General features: G+C 45.2%; 1 protein-coding gene across 1 annotated transcript in view; it reads left to right on the top strand.

Moving 5' to 3' along the window:
• The window catches only part of TBC1D22A (TBC1 domain family member 22A), a 407,894-nt gene that overhangs the window by 261,171 nt on the left and 129,163 nt on the right, over positions 1-17,560 (top strand). The window lies entirely within an intron of this gene.

Here is a 17,560-nt window from a genome sequence, read left to right on the forward strand (position 1 = left end):
AGGGGACATGGTGACTGATGCTTAGTGGATCAGATGGCTTTGCTCCCGCCAAGGCAAATGTGATGAGCGACTGTGGCAGGCAGACCCTCTTCCTGCGACTACCACTTCCTCCCAGACATCCTGTTAAAACTCAGGCCTCTCTACAGCCACTTCTGGGTTCAGTGGAATCTGGGACTAGATTCAAACCACCAAATAATATGACAAGGCCTCTTGCCTCTTCCTCCCATGGGATTCATGGTCTGTCTCCTCACCTGCTTGGAGCTCTGCTCACTGCCATTCTGATGCCAGTCCCAAGTCCCCCTCAGCACTGGTGCTGTTGCAGTGCACGTAGGCGGAGATACTTGGACATGTGTAGGTGGAACTGCTGACATGCATAGGTAGACAGAGTCGAGCCAGAGGACAGGCTTCTTCCCAAAGGCCCTTCTACCCAAGGGCTGTTTTACTTCAAATAGAGAAAAGTAACCAATCCTTACTCCCTCCCCTAAGACAAACAAGCCTGCATATCTTTTAAGCCTAACAAGGGAAACAAAGACCTGAAATTGATAGTTTCCTATCAACACTGACGTCACTGATCTCTGAGCAAAGATAGCCTTTTTTTTAAAAATAATGACTATATATATATATGATAGATACAGCCAGAAATTGAGAGCAAAGTGGGTGCCAGAGAGGGAGAGAAACAAATACACCTGCAACACTCTTCACCACTCGCAAAACTTCCCCCTTGCAGATGGGGACCAGGGGCTCGAACCTGGGTCCTTGTGCATTTTAATGTGCACTCAACCAGGTGCACCACCATCCAGAGTTTTGGTAGTTTCCTTTTAGAGCTCTGATTTGTGTTTGCTGGGGCCACATTTACTCAGCTCCTGGAAACGATGGTAACACTGGATGAAATATGCAAGACAATGGATTCCGGTCTCCCAGGTGAAGTAGTGATGCTCGAGGAAGAGGCAGATGGTCAGTGAGTTCTGTGACTGCTCTGCCTACCGCCTAGAGTGTGTCTTTGGGGTAGGGGTGTGGCAGCAGCACTGGAAGGGTCCACTGTGCCTTAGAGGTAGACCCAGCTGGGAGTCTGGGGAGGTAGGCAGCCTGTTGAGTGTACTGGGAGAGAGGACTGGACAGAGAGGACTGGACAGAGAGTCCTGAATATCTGTAGAGGCTCTTCCACATTTTGAATGCAGTGTAATTGGGGTCATTGTTTATCAGCACACCATCCCCAGGGTGGGGGTAGGGACTGCACTGGGGTGGGGTGGGGGGCAAAAATCATTGGGTTTAATTTGATTAGAAGCCCAGGAACCCACGCAGGATCAAGAACTGGGCTGACTCCCAAAAGCTAGAGTGTGAAATGATCAGTCATGGACATTCAGTACAAAAACTCAGAAGGTTTTTTTCTTCTGTACTAGCTGTGGAGGGGAGAGTTATCTTAATTCTAAAATAAATATCATGCTGGACCCAAAGCATAAAAGCAAGGCCTATAAGGATTGCATCACGGTGATAAGTTCAAAGAGTTTTTATAAAAATATAAAAGTTATCAAGAATCCAAAAGGGAAATGTCACAGTATCTAAAGGGATCAGGTATGGGAAGAGGGATGAGAATGCTACACATTGGGCCGGGTGGTGGCACACCTGGTTGAGCATACATGTTACAAAGCTCAAGGACCTGGGTTTGAGTCCCTGGTCTTCACCTGCAGGGGGAAAGCTTTGTGAGCGGTGAAGCAGTGTTATGGGTGTCTCTATGCCTCTCTCCCTCTCTGTCTTTTCTTATTCTCTCGATTTCTGGTTGTCTGAATCAAAAGAAAAAAATAATAAATGTTACGTGAGAATGCTATACATGAAAACCACAGTCTGCCTACCCACACCTGGAGGTGGCTCTCATGCTAGACTTGGTAGACAGAACAGTAAAGTGGTTTCAAAATTATGTAATTGGTGGTCCTCTAAATAAAACAAACAAAAAAACAGCAGAAAAAAATTGCACTCAATTTCCCCTTCAAATTTAATGAAGATGATAAACCCATAGAGCCACGAGCTTAAACAAATGCCAAGCCTAAAAGTACGAAAAAAAAAAAAAAAGGCCTAGGAATATCATAATCAAGTCGCTGAAAACCACTAATAAAGATAAAATACCAAAAAGGAGCCAGAGGGAGGGGAAAAAAAAGACATACTGTATATTAAAGAACAAAGATGGTTATAAGAACAGATTTCCCATGAGAAGTAGACGGTGGACAACACGTTTAAACTGCTGAAAAGAAAACAATCCAACACACCTGTTAACGTAGAATTTCTACCTGCAAAAAAGATCTGCACAAAGACAGAGGAGCGAGCGCTGGAACTGACAACTGCATGAATGAATGGAAAGCTATCAGGGGAGGAGATGGGATACGGAGTTCTGGTGGTGGGAACTGTGTGGAGTTGTACCCCTCTTATCCCATGGTTTTGTCAGTGTTTCCTTTTTATAAATAATTAAAAAATGAATAAAAAAAAGAAATACTTCTCATCTGCATTGCTTCTGGATAAGCAAGTGATAAAACAAAAATAACATATTGGGGAGCCAGGCGGTAGCGCAGCGGGTTAAGCGCAGATGGTGCAAAGCGCAAGGATTGGTGTAAGAATTCCGGTTCAGGCCCCCGGCTCCCCACCTGCAGGGAAGTCACGTCACAGGTGGTAAAGCAGGTCTGCAGGTGTCTGTCTTTCTCTCCCTCTCTCTGTCTTCCCCTCCTCTATTTCTCTCTGTCCTATGCAACAACGACGATATCAATAACAACAATAACTACAACAATAAAACAACAAGGGCAACAAAAGGGAATAAATAAATAAATATTTAAAAAAATAACCTATTATGGGTTTCCTAGCATGTAGCAGTACAATGAAGACGATTCATACATGCTGGGAAGCAGACGTGGAAAGAGATTTCTCTGAGAGCCCTTAGATTGTGTGTGAAGTCTCAGAATGTTATTTGAAGGCAAACTGTTCAGATAAGGATTAGACTACAAGCCCTAAAGCAGCTACTAAATAGCAAGAAAAAGATCTATGACAAATAAACTAAACAAGGGGGGAAATGGATTCATATAAAGATTAATGTAAAGGAAGACAGAGAAGAGAGAGAAAAACAAAGACCAGATGTGACAAATGGGACACAAATAGCAATTTGCTCAGCCCAGTTAGGGTAGTAGATGTAAATCATCTGAACACTAATTAAAAGGCAGATGTTATCAGATTGGATTAAAAAGCAGGATCCATCTCTGTGCTTTATACAACAGGCCCACTTTAAATATGAGGGAACAAGTAGCTTAAAAGTAGAATGATAAGAAATGACAAATCATGCTCAGACTAATTGAAAGGAAGCTAAAGAAGCTACATTACTGTCAGGCAAAGTAGATTTCAGATCAAAGGATATTATCAGATATGAAGAGGGCCATTTTATATGATGAAGGGGCCATTTCACTGAAATGGACACTGCAATCCATAACAACCCAATCACATACCTAATAACAGTCTGAAAACTCACAAACTGAAACTAGATAAGATTGCAATGAGAAATGAATGCATGCATAGTTGTAGTCAGAAATTTTGGTCCCCTCTTTTTGATATTAGAAAAGTAGACAGAAAGTCAACAAGTATAAAGAAAACGTGAGCAATCCTATCAATAGACTTGACCTAGTTACAATTTTTTTTTTTGTAGAAAACTAACATACATTTTAGTTGCATATGGGACCTTTCTAGGGGGTTATCACTCAGTGGTAGAGCATTGAATGCATATAGAACATTAATATATACCAGATTTGGACCCCTAAGAAAAATTTTAATAAATCTTAAGATATCAAGAATTATAGGATGCCTTTTTTGAGCACAATGGAACTAAACTAGAAATCAATAGCACTATATTTTGGAAAGTGTTAAATAGTTTTGAACTTATTTATACACTATACAGTTTCGGGGTGTCTCCCTCCTTCTCCGACAGGGTGTCCTCCAGGGGAAAGGTAACGGGCTGGCTCTTTCTCGCTCACGACAGGGGTGACACAAAGTAAAAGACACCAGGGGACTCTTAGCGTGAATCTAGAATCTGAGTCCTTCGAGTCCCAGAATCCTAGAGTCCGTTTATTGGCAAAGTGGACATGAGTTAAATAGAAAAGCAATGGAGGTAATTATTGTTGAAATATGACAGAAATTACAGGTTTCTTAACAGTCAGCATGCCCCTAAGGTAGGGGGTTGGTATGACAGGAATTGATGAGATACAAGACAGTTATTTTCCATAACACAAGCAACTTAATTATCCAAAGGTATTTGAGAGAAGCATAGGGGTTAAACCCGTAGGGTGAGACAGAGAGAAGATGGATATCAAAAGGCCATATAGTTTGGAATTTCTCTTGTCTGGGCTCTGAGGTGTGTGATGAAGTGTGTGATAAGGTGTGTTCTTCTGTGATCAGAAGGTGACTTTGAATAAGTGAATCTGTGGCCATGTGGCCTGCAGTTAATGGAGGGAAGTACTGGGGTTTCTGTGGGCCTGAGAGTCAAGAAGGAAAGAACCAAGTCTGAGTTTCCCCCCCTATGCTCACCTCGGTTGAGAGAGACTTACCAAGAGGTTATCTTCTCAGACCTCCATCCAAAGATGGGGGTGGTTCTCCCTAAGCTCTATCAGGCTCACACATGTTCCCAACAATACAGTAAACTATGGCTTGTAGAAGAAATAAAAAGAAATCAGAATATATTTTGAGCTGAATGACTTTAGAAATTTTGTGCGAAGCAAATAAAACAGTGCTTAAAGTACTGGAAGGTAGATGTAAGTCTGCTTTCATTTTCACATGATACCAACTTTTAAAGAAATCTGATGGTCTCTACAACAAACACTTGTAGAGCTGATAAGGGAGTTCAGCAGGCTGCTGGATGCAAAGCCGACATGCGAAAAATAAATGACATTTCTGCATATGTGCACTGAAAAAGCATTAATTGAAATTCTCCCCATGGCTGGGGGTCAGGCGGTAGTGCAGTGGGTTAAGCACACATGGCGCAAAGCACAAGGACTGGTGGGAGCCCCCAGCTCCCCACCTGCAGGGGAGTCACTTCACAGGCGGTGAAGCAGGTCTGCAGGTGTCTATCTTTCTCTCCCCCTGTCTGTCTTCCCCTCTCTCCATTTCTCTCTGTCCTATCCAACAATGAACGACATCAGCAACAATAATAACCACAACGAGGCTACAACAACAAAGGCAACAAAAGGGGAAAAATGGCCTCCAGAAGCAGTGGATTCATGGTGCAGGCACTGAGCCCCAGCAATAACCCTGGAGGCAAAAAAAAAAAATTCTCCCCATGGCAATGTGCATATTCAGCTCAGTCCTGGTCAACATAACAACATGCCTTTTGATAGATTTTGACAAGCTGATTCTGAAATTCACATGGAGATGCAAAGGACCTAGAATAACTGAGTCAACACTAAAAAAAAAAAGGATGAACAAAGCTGAAGGGCTAACACGATGATTTTAAAAATTGTAAAACTGCAGTTGTCAAGACAATGTGGTACTGACCTTGAAATAATCGGGAAATCATTGGAACAGCAGAGCATTCAGAAATAGCACCATGCACTTTGGGTCCACTGATTTTTACAGAAAGTGCATAGGCAATTCAGCAGCAAAATTATCTATTTGTTTTCTCTCAGGATGATACAAAATCCATGGAACAGCAAAGCCAAGTTTTACCAAAATGAAAACCATTTGCTCTTTACTGGCATGGTAAAGATAATGGAGATAAGCCAAAGGCTGGGAGATATTGTTTGCAAATTATATATCTTATAAATGAGCATATGGAGAACTCTCAAAAAGTTTAATAAGAGAGTCCTGTAACTGTAAATTGTTAACCAGGTAATTTTCAAAAAAAGTATTCAGATGACTAATAAGATTCAGCATCCTTTATGATTAAAATGATAAAAAAAAATTAAGAGGATTAAGGGGCCTGGCGGTGACACACCTGGTTAAACTCACTTATTACCAAGCACATGGGCCCAGGTTTGAGCCCCTGTTCCCCACCTGCAGAGGGCCCAGTTTACAAGAGGTGAAACAGGTTTGCAGGTGTCTCCCACTCCCTCTCTTTATCTCCCCATCCTCTCTCAGTTTCTCTCTGTCCTGTCTTATTTATTTAAAAAATTTTAAATCTGTACTTATTGGATAGACAGCCAGAAATTGAGAGGGAAGGTAGAGAGTGAGAGAGAGAGACCTTTAACACTCCTTCACCACTTCTGAAGCTTTCCCCCTGCAGGTGGGGACTAGGGTCTTGAACCTCAATCCTTGTGCATTACAACATCTCTCCTGTCTTATAAAAAAAAAATTAGGAAAAAAAAAAAAAGAAAAATTGACCAAATGACTGTGGGAAGCAGTGAATTCGTAGCACTAGTACTGAGCCCAGCAATAACCCTGGTGGCAAAAACAAACAAACAAACAAACAAAAATAACGAGGCTAGAGACAACATTCCTCAGTTTAGTAAAGGTTACATACAACAAGCCAAAGGCTAAAAGTATACACAGAGGTAACAAACTGCAACTTGCTCTCATATCAGGAGCTAGGCAAGACTACCCACTGTTATTGTTACTGTTAAACACAGTCTTGGAACTTCTATCCATACCAATTGGGCAGGAAAAAGAAGAAAGGTATCCAGGTTGGGAAGAGAAAAAGTTCAGCTATTACTGCTTGCAGATGCATGACGATATGGCATCTTCTCAGATTATAGTGAGACGAAACTAGTCATCAGTGGCAAAAACGTTGTAAAAACCTCAAAAATAAGGACACTCCACAACATACTTCTTAACAACTTTTTTTTAATTTAATTTTATTTATTTATTCCCTTTTGTTGCCCTTGTTGTTTTATTGTTGTAGTTATTGTTGTTGTTGTCGTTGGATAGGACAGAGAGAAATGGAGAGAGATGGGGAAGACAGAGAGAGGGAGAGAAAGACAGACACCTGCAGACCTGCTTCACCGCCTGTGAAGCGACTCCCCTGCAGGTGGGGAGCTGGGGTTCGAACCGGGATCCCTATGCCGATCCTTGTGCTTAAAAAGTATTTTATTTATTTATTGGATAGAGACAGAGAAATTGAGAGGGGAGGGCAAGATAGAGATAGAGATAGATAGATAGATAGATAGATAGAGAGAGAGAGAGATAGATAGATAGATAGATAGATAGATAGATAGATAGATAGATAGATAGAGAGACCTGCAGTCTTGCTTCACCAGTCAAGAAGTTTCCACTGTGCTGGTGGGGACCAGGGGCTTGAACCTAGGTCCTCGCGCACTGTGATGTGTGTGCTTAACCAGGTGAGCCACCACTTGGCCCCCAACAACGTTTGAGTCAAGAAAGAAATTAAAAATTTTCTGGGGGCCGGGTGGTGGCGCACCTGGTTGAGCGCGCATATTACAATGCGCAAGGACCCGGGTTCGAGCCCCTGGTCCCCACATGCAGGAGGAAAGCTTTGTGAATGGTGAAGTAGTGCTGCAGGTGTCTCTCTGTCTCTCTCCCTCTGTATCACTCACTTGATTTCTGGCTGTCTCTATCCAGTAAATAAAGATAATAAAAAAATTGGGGGGAGTTGGGCGGTAGTGCAGCGGGTTAAGCACATGTGGCGCAAAGCACAAGGACCTGCAGAGGATCCTGGTTTGAGCTTCTGGCTCCCTACCTGCAGGGGAGTCGCTTCATGGGCAGTGAAACAGGTCTGCAGGTGTCTATCTTTCTCTCCCTCTCTCTGTCTTCCCCATCTCTCTTCATTTCTCTCTGTCCTATCCAATGACAATGACATCAATAACAACAACAATAATAACTACAGCAACAATAAAAAGACGACAAGGGCAACAAAAGGGAAAATAAAAATTTAAAAGAAATTTCTGGAGACAAGTGAAAATGAAGACATGAGTTATCAGAATATATGGGATACAGCAAAAGCAGGACAGACTAAGAAGTTTATAGCCCTTGCTATGCCCATGTCCAGCAGAGAAGCAATTACAGAAGCCAGCTTTATACCCCATAATGACCTGGGCCCATGCTTCCAGAGGGATAAAGAATAGGAACTCTTCCAATGGAGAGTATGGGACATGGAAGTCTTGGTGGTGGGGATTGTGTGGAATTGTACCCCTCTTATCATATAATCTTTTTGATCATTATTAAATCAATAATAAAAAAATCATGGCCTCATTGGCCCACTTTAGGAGACAAGGAAAAGTTCAAATTAATCTAACACCACATTTGAAGGGTCTAGAAAAAGAAAAGAATCCCAAAGTAAGTAGAAGGAAATGAGGATAGGAATGAATAATATTGACAACAGAAAACCAGTGCAAAGGATCAATGGAACTAAGAGCTGATTCTTAGAAGTGGTAACAAAACTGATAATGTACCCATAAGACAGCAGTACTGAAAGTCAGCGTTTCCTCAGTAAAGTGATACTGAAGTTAAAAAATTGTTAATCAGGGAGTCGGGCTGTAGCGCAGCGGGTTAAGCGCAGGTGGCGCAAAGCACAAGGACTGGCATAAGGATCCTGGTTCAAACCCCGGCTCCCCACCTGCAGGGGAGTCGCTTCACAGGCGGTGAAGCAGGTCTGCAGGTGTCTATCTTTCTCTCTTCCTCTCTGTCTTCCCCTCCTCTCTCCATTTCTCTCTGTCCTATCCAACAACGACAACAACAATAATAACTACAACAATAAAACAACAAGGGCAACAAAAGGGAATAAATAAATTAAATATTTTAAAAAAATTGTTAATCATTATGAATATGCAAGTATATTGTAAATGCACGTGCGCACACACACACACGATGGAAATGCTTATATAACCTGTAGTGATTTACCAGTATATCCATATAACATTTTACAATGGCTAAGATGAAAAAACAAAAACTAAAACTTATCAGAAATCAAGTATTGATAAAGGTTTGTTGGAACTGAGATTTTCATGCCCAGTTCATGGAATGGACGGATATTGGTCTCCTTTTTTATTTTTTTATTTTCATTTTTGTCAACACCAGAGCTTCCCTTTTCCAGGCCAACTTTTTCAGAAACAAAGAGATGGAGTTGAGAGAGGGAAAACACTACAACACCAAAGTTTCCATCACTGAGGTGAGAGTCAGTCTTTTTTAAAAAATGTTTTTTAAATTAATTAATTTATTTATTGCATAGAGATAGCCGGAAGTCGAGAGGAAGGGGGAGACAAAGAGGGAGAGAGGCAGAGAGACACCTGCAGTGCTGCTTCACCACACCAGAGCTTTTTCCCTGCAGATGGGGGCTGAGGGCTTGAACCCTGGTCCTTGCACATGATAACATGTGTACTCAACCAAGTGCGCCAGCACCCAGCCCCGAACCTGGGTCACACCTATGGCAAAGCATGCACCCTCCCAGGTGAGCTGTCTAGTAAGCCCATGTCTGTCATTTCAGTCGACAGCTTGGCAGTTTGTTAGAGTAAGAACATACTTACCATATCACATGGCTACTGCACTTGTTGATCTTATATCCAAGAGAAATGAAAGCACATGTCCACTCAGAAATGTGTAAACAAATACATAAAGAAGCATTTTTTGATAACTGTTAAAATCTTCTACCAACCTATATTTAAATTCACAGGCATGTGCATACACAACTTGGTCTATGCGTACAGTAGAATACTAAGTTTAGTGAAAAGGGGTCTGCAGCTTGCACATGAGAGTGAAGTCAGGAAGCAAACATACAAAGTGTGTGGCTGCACGTATAGAACATTCTAGAACCTGCGAGCTGACCTGCAGCAGCAGCAGGCAGGCCTGTGGCTGCCTGAGTGTGAGAGAGCTTATTGACGTGTACCGGCACACTGTGGCTGGTGCACACATCAGATTGTTCTGAGAAGGTCAGGGGAGGGTGACTGACTGAGACTCAAAGCTGACCCAGTGGTACTCGTATCACATATCCAGCTCACTCTGTAAGTTATCACACTGTCCGTACTCCTGATGTCACAGGACAGGCCAGTTACAGCAGGGGTCTTTTGCAGTGGACCTGGGCATCTTCCTCATGATTCCCACCTGCAGAATAGTCAGGAGCCTCTACCAATTGCCAAATAATGTGATTATAGCAATAACTACCTATTGCCTTCTTAAACCCTAAGACAGCAGGAACCTCCCGCTTTGTCTATAAAGCCTATATTTCCCCCAGTCCTGGAACCTCTAGGGTGGGGCTCACTTTCCTGCCTGCTTCTCTCAATTCATACCAAATGATATTGCATCCACTGATCCCAACCTAATCAACTCAGCAAGTACCATCTCAGCATGCTTCACTTCAGACTGTGTCCAGAGATGTCAGGCATGGAATGTCAACCCTTCAGCCTCATTACTCCGGTGAGACCTTTCCTTTCATAGGATTCTCTAATTCCATTCCAGGTGATTCACTTCCTAACAAAGTCCCCAAACCTAGATATAGACCAGGTCCCATGAGATAGGGCATATGTTCACATGTATCCATAAATTAGGGCAAAATATATACCTGAAAGCAAAAGTACACACTAGTCTGCAGTGAGTCACTATAAAGATCCTAATGAAATAGTGTCCACTTAGACTTAGATACCCTCCTCACCTACTTCCTATTACATTTCCCTCACTCACTCCAAAGCTAACCTTATCAAAGCAAGGACTGCAAAAGCTGAATAAGACCAAGAGACTGGCATACTTTAACAATGACTCTTTAGTCACTATCAGGCCACCCCATCATCTGGGGCCCTAATCAGGGAGTCCTGAGATTCCCAAACAGACATGATGGGCCTAGACCTTGAATAAATCCCTCTCTCCATTGTTACTAGTCATCTCCACCAGGAACAACACAATAGACCCCTTTGTGGACCCCCATAGGACCTTGCCCTCAACTTGGATCAACAACGGTAGAGAATGTTCTGTCCTCTGAAGGGAGGCTGGACAACATACTCTGTACTCCACCTAAGGAAGATAAGTCTTGTAATTGAGGCAGCTTGAAACATTCCTACTCATGACCACAGAATGTCTCTTTTATTCTATCTCTCTCAATCTCTCTCTGTCTCTTTTCCTCTCTCCTCCTGTCTTTCTCATTAATAAGTAAATAAAATAGTAAAAAGAAAAGAAAACGAAGTCTGTGCTATGATCCAGCCTGTCATGGTGGCAGTGACTCAGCAGCCCAGCCTTCTCTCATACTTGGCAGCCCAGGACAGGAGAGAGGCTAGAGAGAGCCTAATCCTCTGGGGAATGAGGTGCTGTGTGGGGGCCGTGCTCAGTGAGTCGGGGGAGTCCCCAAGCCCCCCAGAGAGTTCAGCACTCAGTGCTGGAGTTATCTGCTCTGTCTTCTCACTCACTGTGTCTCTGTCCGGGATCTAATATAAGTGGTGGGTGGGGTAGAGCCAGGCCACAGCCCCATCTCAACTCCAGTTCGCTCGCTCGCTTCAGAACACCTTTCTTCTGCCTCTGGGCCCCCTGTCACGGTAGAGTCCATGGGTCCATGCTGGGCTGTCGGTATGGTTTAGGAGCAGTCATTGGCCCGAGATTCAGGGCTCCTGGAGTTGCCTGCCACCTGTTTTCTATTTTAATGTATCAGAACTCTGTTAACTTTGTCCTGTGAAAGCAGTCCTACTTCGGAGGCGTCTGTTGAGAGGCTCATGGACACATCTGTGAAGTGAGAATGATTTAATACTTCGCTGCTCCAGTTCCATGTAGCTCTCGAAGAACTTGTATTTTAGATTATGTTACTGTCAGAAAAATCTACCTTAACACCTCTCTGGAGATGAAAAGATGCTGTGTTGTGGTGTCAGATAAACAGTGTCTTTACGACCAGCCGCGAGGCTTAATTTTTCTCCGCGCTCACATCATGCTGGGGTCCTGAGGTGAGTGGGGGCGTCCCGCCTCCCAGGCCAGTGGGTGACTGTGGTGTGACCTCTCCCCGAGGTTGGACCACAGCCATTTCATCTCTCTTCCGTGTCGCCTGAGCAGCCTTCGGGTTTGAGTCACCCTCACCACCCCTCCCTGAGTGAGCGTGGAAGACACTAACTATCCTGTGCCGTGACCTTGCTGTTAAAACTCGCCTTGGAAAAGTTACTTTGGGAGGACAAATGTGCAGTTTGGCCTCTGTCATCCTGTGTGTCTGGATCCCAGCCAACCCTTGGGGCCAGTTAATGGAGTGCTTGCTGTCTGTTTCCTGCAGATGGACCACTGTGTGCTTCTGTACAGGCCCTGGAGCTAGTCTCAGACCCCATTTCTAGCTAGCGCCCCACATTTCTCCCAACTTGAGGCAGTGGCCACACTCCGGTCCTCAGCCTCTTGGCACCTCTGACCCAGTTACTGTGATTCTGATTCCCTTGGCCCCAGTTTAAGTTTGAGCACTTGTCAGAGTGGCTCACAGAACTCAGGAAGTCATCATGTATGCAATACCGATCTTGGTTTTGTTTTCTTTCTTTCTTTTTAGTGAGAGGGAGTAGCCAGATGAGAAGGGATATGTCGGGTAGAGTGGCGGGGGTCCCAGAGACACGAGTGCCCTTTCCTCCCCTGGAGCTAGAGCAGTACCCGCTCAGCACAGTCCTGTTTCCTAGCTGGGAAGCTCCCACTAGGTGTGTGAAGTATTTATGGGGTCTTTAGGTCGGTGAGATGTTTGAGTCAATCAGGAACCCATGAGTGAAAACAGTCTCTTTCCTTTTTCTCTCTCCTGGCCCGAGCATCCCAACACTGTGATCACAGGCTGTGTCCTGCTGGTGGCTTGTCTCCATCCTGAAGCTATCAGGGACTCAGTCACCACTCGGCATTAAAATCAAAACAAACAAAAAACAGCTTGTATGTACGAGGACCCAGGTTCAAGTCCTTAGTTCCCACCTGCAGTGGGGGAAACTTCACAAGTAGTGAGGCAACAGTACAGGCTCTCTTTCTCCCCTCTCTATTCCTCTCTTTTAAAATGGAAAGAAAAATGGCCCATGGAGTCCAATTGCCTCTGACCCTATAGCCTGAGGTCTTCGGCTGCTCACCTGTGTTTGACCCAGGCTTACGGGCTGCCCAAGAGATGAGAGAGATCAGAGATCCATACTTAAGCCAGAGTCCCCCTTGCAGGATGCGCTAGGAAGGGTCCTGCTTGCACAGTGCAGTTGTTACTAGATTCTGCTCTGCTTTCTTCACTCCCCCTCTCTCCCAACCATGACCCCTTCAGTTTCAGCCTGCTGTCCCCTCAAACACCTCCAGGGTTTCTGGAGCACAGCCCTGGCTCAAGTTCTCTCTGGGGCTGGGAGTCCTACACTGCCCCTACTTCATGCAGCTGGCTGGGCCAACCTGCTTCTTGTCCCCTCCATCTCAGCTCCTGTCTCCTGCCCACCCTCAGTTCAACTATGACAGACCTATGTCCTGGGACGGTGGGGAGGCAAGTGCTGATGTGCTTCTTTTTGAGACCTAGTTTTCCCCCAGTGGCTTACTGTTTACATGGCCAAATCTTGCCAGCCAGAAGGGCTGATGTGCCCAGAACAAGGGACTTCGATGACAGAAGAGGCCCTGTGATCCCTGTCAGTTGGGTTGGCTCTTGTTTCAGTTCCTTTGTTTTTCAGTCTTTCAAACTCTTTGGAGAAGTGAAATCCCTCTGCCCCTAAAATCAAAGCCTACTCATGTGCTGCCCGGCAGAAGTGTCTGGACTTTGTGGTGGGCATTTGTCTGGTCTGGACTTTGTAGTGGGCATTTGTCTGGTCTGGACTTTGTGGTGGGCATTTGTCTGGTCTGGACTTTGTAGTGGGCATTTGTCTGGTCTGGACTTTGTGGTGGGCATTTGTCTGGTCTGGACTTTGTAGTGGGCATTTGTCTGGTCTGGACTTTGTGGTGGGCATTTGGAAGGTTTTCTTTGTCAGGTATCTAAGTGTGAGCAATTATGTTTTCTCTTTGGGCAAAGAAAGTAAGTAGTGTCTGACCCTGCATAAGCTCTGTGCATATGTGTGTGTGTGTTTTATCGAAGTAAATGGAATATGGATATATTATCTTTTTAGCATAAATTCTAGGATACAGTGCATCTGCCTGATTTAATTTTATTTTTAGTTAAGGCGACAGGACATTCCAGCAGGATGCTCAGTCTGTGGATCTGCTGTTCCAAGTGTTGAGGTTTGGTCCGGGAGGAGGCACAGTGGATAAAGCATTGGACTCCCAAGCATGAGGTCCTGCGTTCGATCCCCAGCAGCACATGTACCAGAGTGATGTGTGATTCTTTTTCTCCTTCTATCTTTCTCATTAGTAAATAAATAAAAAATCATAAGAGACAAGTATATACATCTTGAGTGCCCAGATGAATGAAATAAAATCAGGTACCAGGATGTGAGAAAAAAATAATAAAAAAGAAAGAAAGAAAGAGCTGAGGAAAGTGCCCTGCACACTGAGATGTCTCCCCTGCATCAGTGTGACAAGTGCCGTCCTTTGACTTCACAATTGTCACAGCGCATGCGCCTACCGCAGAGGGCTTTGTGAAGTTCTCTCCATCCTGAAAGATGACAATAATTACATCTGCCTCATCACTTATTATATGTACACTCTTATTTCCAGTGAAATGGAAATTTCAAAATTAGAAATATTGCTAACTAAATTACCTTTTATCAGTGAAAGACCATCTGCTCACAATTACTTATAAAATAGGAAAAATGAATCATTTCAGCATATACATTCGCAGCTCTGATATATATAAATTGAAAGTAATGCCTGGAGTTTAGGAGTCCATTTTTCAGCATATTCAAAATAGGAGGAGGAAGCCCGGCCAGAAATTTGTTATGCGCATCAGAAGGTGGTGGGAGAGCTGGTGGATGGCCACTTGATCACTCTTGATCACTCCTTTCCGGAGAAGCCACGAGCAGTGAGAGACGGCCAGTTCTAGGAAGGCTGCTTCTGTTGGCCTGAGTCCAGCTAAGCCGCTCAGCCGTGGGGCAACTGGGCCCTGGTGCTTCACCAAGGTCAGGCATCACCTCCAGCGCCTGTGTTCATTTCACCCCATGGGTGGGGATTCTGTCCCTTCCCTTCTCGCTCATGCTCCAGGGCCTGCTGAGCTAAGTGAAGGTCAAGCACCAGGACTCTAAACACACCAGTGATTCTGCCGGAGCAGACGGCTCTGAGGCTCAAGGTTGACGTCTCTCAGCCTCCTCTTATTACCTCGCTTTCTCAGACTATAAGACTGGAGGGCCCGGGTGAACCTTCCTGGAAGGGGCCTGTGGGTGGGGGCCGTTAGCCTGTGTCAAGGGCTGGGGCATTGTGTCTAGATTTCTAGTTCTTTCTGTGCCTGGTGCTTTCCCATGTGGCCGGCTCTGCAGAGCACAGTGACTCTGCGCCCAGGTGCTGGCCCCAGTCCCTCAGGACAAGTTCATGTGAGCAACTGGTGGCGTGGGGTCATCTCAGAACACAGGAGGGGGCACCCATGAATCCTGCCTTGTGTTGTCTGTTGCCTCATATCTACCTTTAGACAGGTCACTTAGCCTGCTTCCCCTTACAGGGTGAGGGTGCCCAGATCAGGAGCCATCCAGGGGGTGGCTGGTCCAGGGCAGCAGGGCATCACATTGTGCCTGGCTTGGGTTGCCTTTGTCAGCACCTGGTAGGAGGGCCAAGAGCTAGCCTGCCCATCTTTACAGGCTGGGCCCAGGCACAGTGCCCTTATAGAAGAGAAGGGGCTACATTGCACTCTGTTTTGTTTGTTTCTACCCATCACAGATGTTCTTAGAAACATGTGTTTATGAAGTCGGGCAGTAGCACAGCAGGTTAAGTGCAGGTGGCACAAAGCAAGGACTTAAGGATCCCGGTTTGAGCCTCCAGCTCCCCACCTGCAGGGGAGTCGCTTCACAAGCGGTGGAGCAGGCCTGCAGGTGTCTGTCTTTCTCTCCCCTTCTCTGTCTTCCCCACCTCTCTCCATTTCTTTCTGTCCTATCCAACAATAATGACATCAATAATAACTACAATAATAGAAAAACAAGGGCAACAAAAGGGAATAAATAAATTATTTTAAAAAAGAAATATGTGTTTAATTTTCCAAATGCATTTGCTTGCCAGTTTCTGTGAGAGAGAGTCTGTGTACCTGCTGGGCACTCATAGAGCTGTTAGTCACTTTCTAGATGGCCTCCTAAATGAGGCTGGAAGTGCTGCAGGCCACGTGCACCTGGAGGCAGTGGGGATGCGTTAGCTGCGACTCAGGACAGGCAGCTAGCTCCCTCACTTCGGCCCTGTCTGGGCTACCTATTTGTAGGCTCCAGGTAGTGTTCTGCTATTTAGCAAATGCCTAGGCAGGTCCAGCCCTAGACAGGGGTCACTGCTGGGAAAAGCCCACCCACAGCTCTGACTCCTGCTGGAATCCCAATCCACAGCCCTTCATATTTTTTTATTTTTTATTTTATTTATAAAAATGAAACACTGACAAAACCATAGGATAAGAGGGGTACAACTCCAAACAGTTCCCATCATCAGAACTCCAGATCCCATCCCTTGATAGCTTTCCTATTTCCTAACCCTCTGGCATACTTTTTTTTTTTTTTTTTTTTTAACCAGAGCACTGCTCAGCTCTAGTTTATGGTAGTATGGGAGATTGAACCTAGGACCTTGGAGCCACAGGCATGCGAGTCTCTGTATAACCATTATGCTATCTACCCCCAAGACCACAGCCTCTCCTTTATGAAGCCCAGAAAGTGGAGATAGCTTGTCATCAGTGAAATAGTCACTCAAGTCCAAGTTAGCAAAGTGAGTCACTCTTCTTTCTGTCTATGAAGAGTGTGATGCTTCCGCTGCTGCTTCTGTCTGATGGGGCTTGGAAGTGCCATTGCTGGTGACTGGCATGAGAGGTCCAGAGCCTCGGGATGCCAGCTCCTGGCACAATAGTCTTTGTGCAGTGCTGTGGGCAGCAGGTTGGGCAGGACCATGGGACCAGGGCTCAACTGGTGGGCCTGGAAATTGTGCTCATGTTGGATTTCCTCTTCCAGGGCACCTCTGGTCTCAAGAATGACCATCTCTGTTGCTGTCACTGCCTTTTTGTCTACTTGTCCCCAAACTGCCAGCATTGTGTGTGTGGAAGCTCTTTGTAAAGGAACCCTGCGCAGTGTGCTCAGTGATTTTCTTAGCTGCAGGTTTCTCAAGGCACACCCTACAGGAGTATCACATTGGCCCACACCCCATATCAATGCAGTTGAAGCTACTTGGGGCTTCTGGGACTCCCCCGAGATTTACCCTTATAGCCACTGGGAATTTCAGGTTAGAAATAAGTCTTCAAGCTCTTCAAAAAGAATGTTGTTGCATTGCATAGTGCCCCTCTGCTCGATTGTCCCCTGGACGCTTCCCAGTTGCACCTTGCATATTCCCAGGAGCTGGAGGAAGGCAGTGACTTGGGCACTGGACTGCTCCTGAGCATTCACATCTTGGAAGGCAGGGCCCGCCTTGTGCTGAAGCCAGTGCAAGGTGAAAGCACTTTGCTAGTGAGAGTGCATGCAGCCGCCTTCCCAGGGCTCGGCCCACTTGACTTTCACATGCTCCCGGATGAAGCAGAGCTGACAGCTGTGGGTGGCAGAGGACTCTGAGATGTCAGGCACCTGAGTAGCATTGCTGTCCTGAGCTGGAGGCCATGGCAGGAGTGGTGGGCATTATT

The sequence above is a fragment of the Erinaceus europaeus genome, chromosome 4, assembly GCF_950295315.1.
Source record: "Erinaceus europaeus chromosome 4, mEriEur2.1, whole genome shotgun sequence".
NCBI classification, from domain to species: domain Eukaryota; kingdom Metazoa; phylum Chordata; class Mammalia; order Eulipotyphla; family Erinaceidae; genus Erinaceus; species Erinaceus europaeus.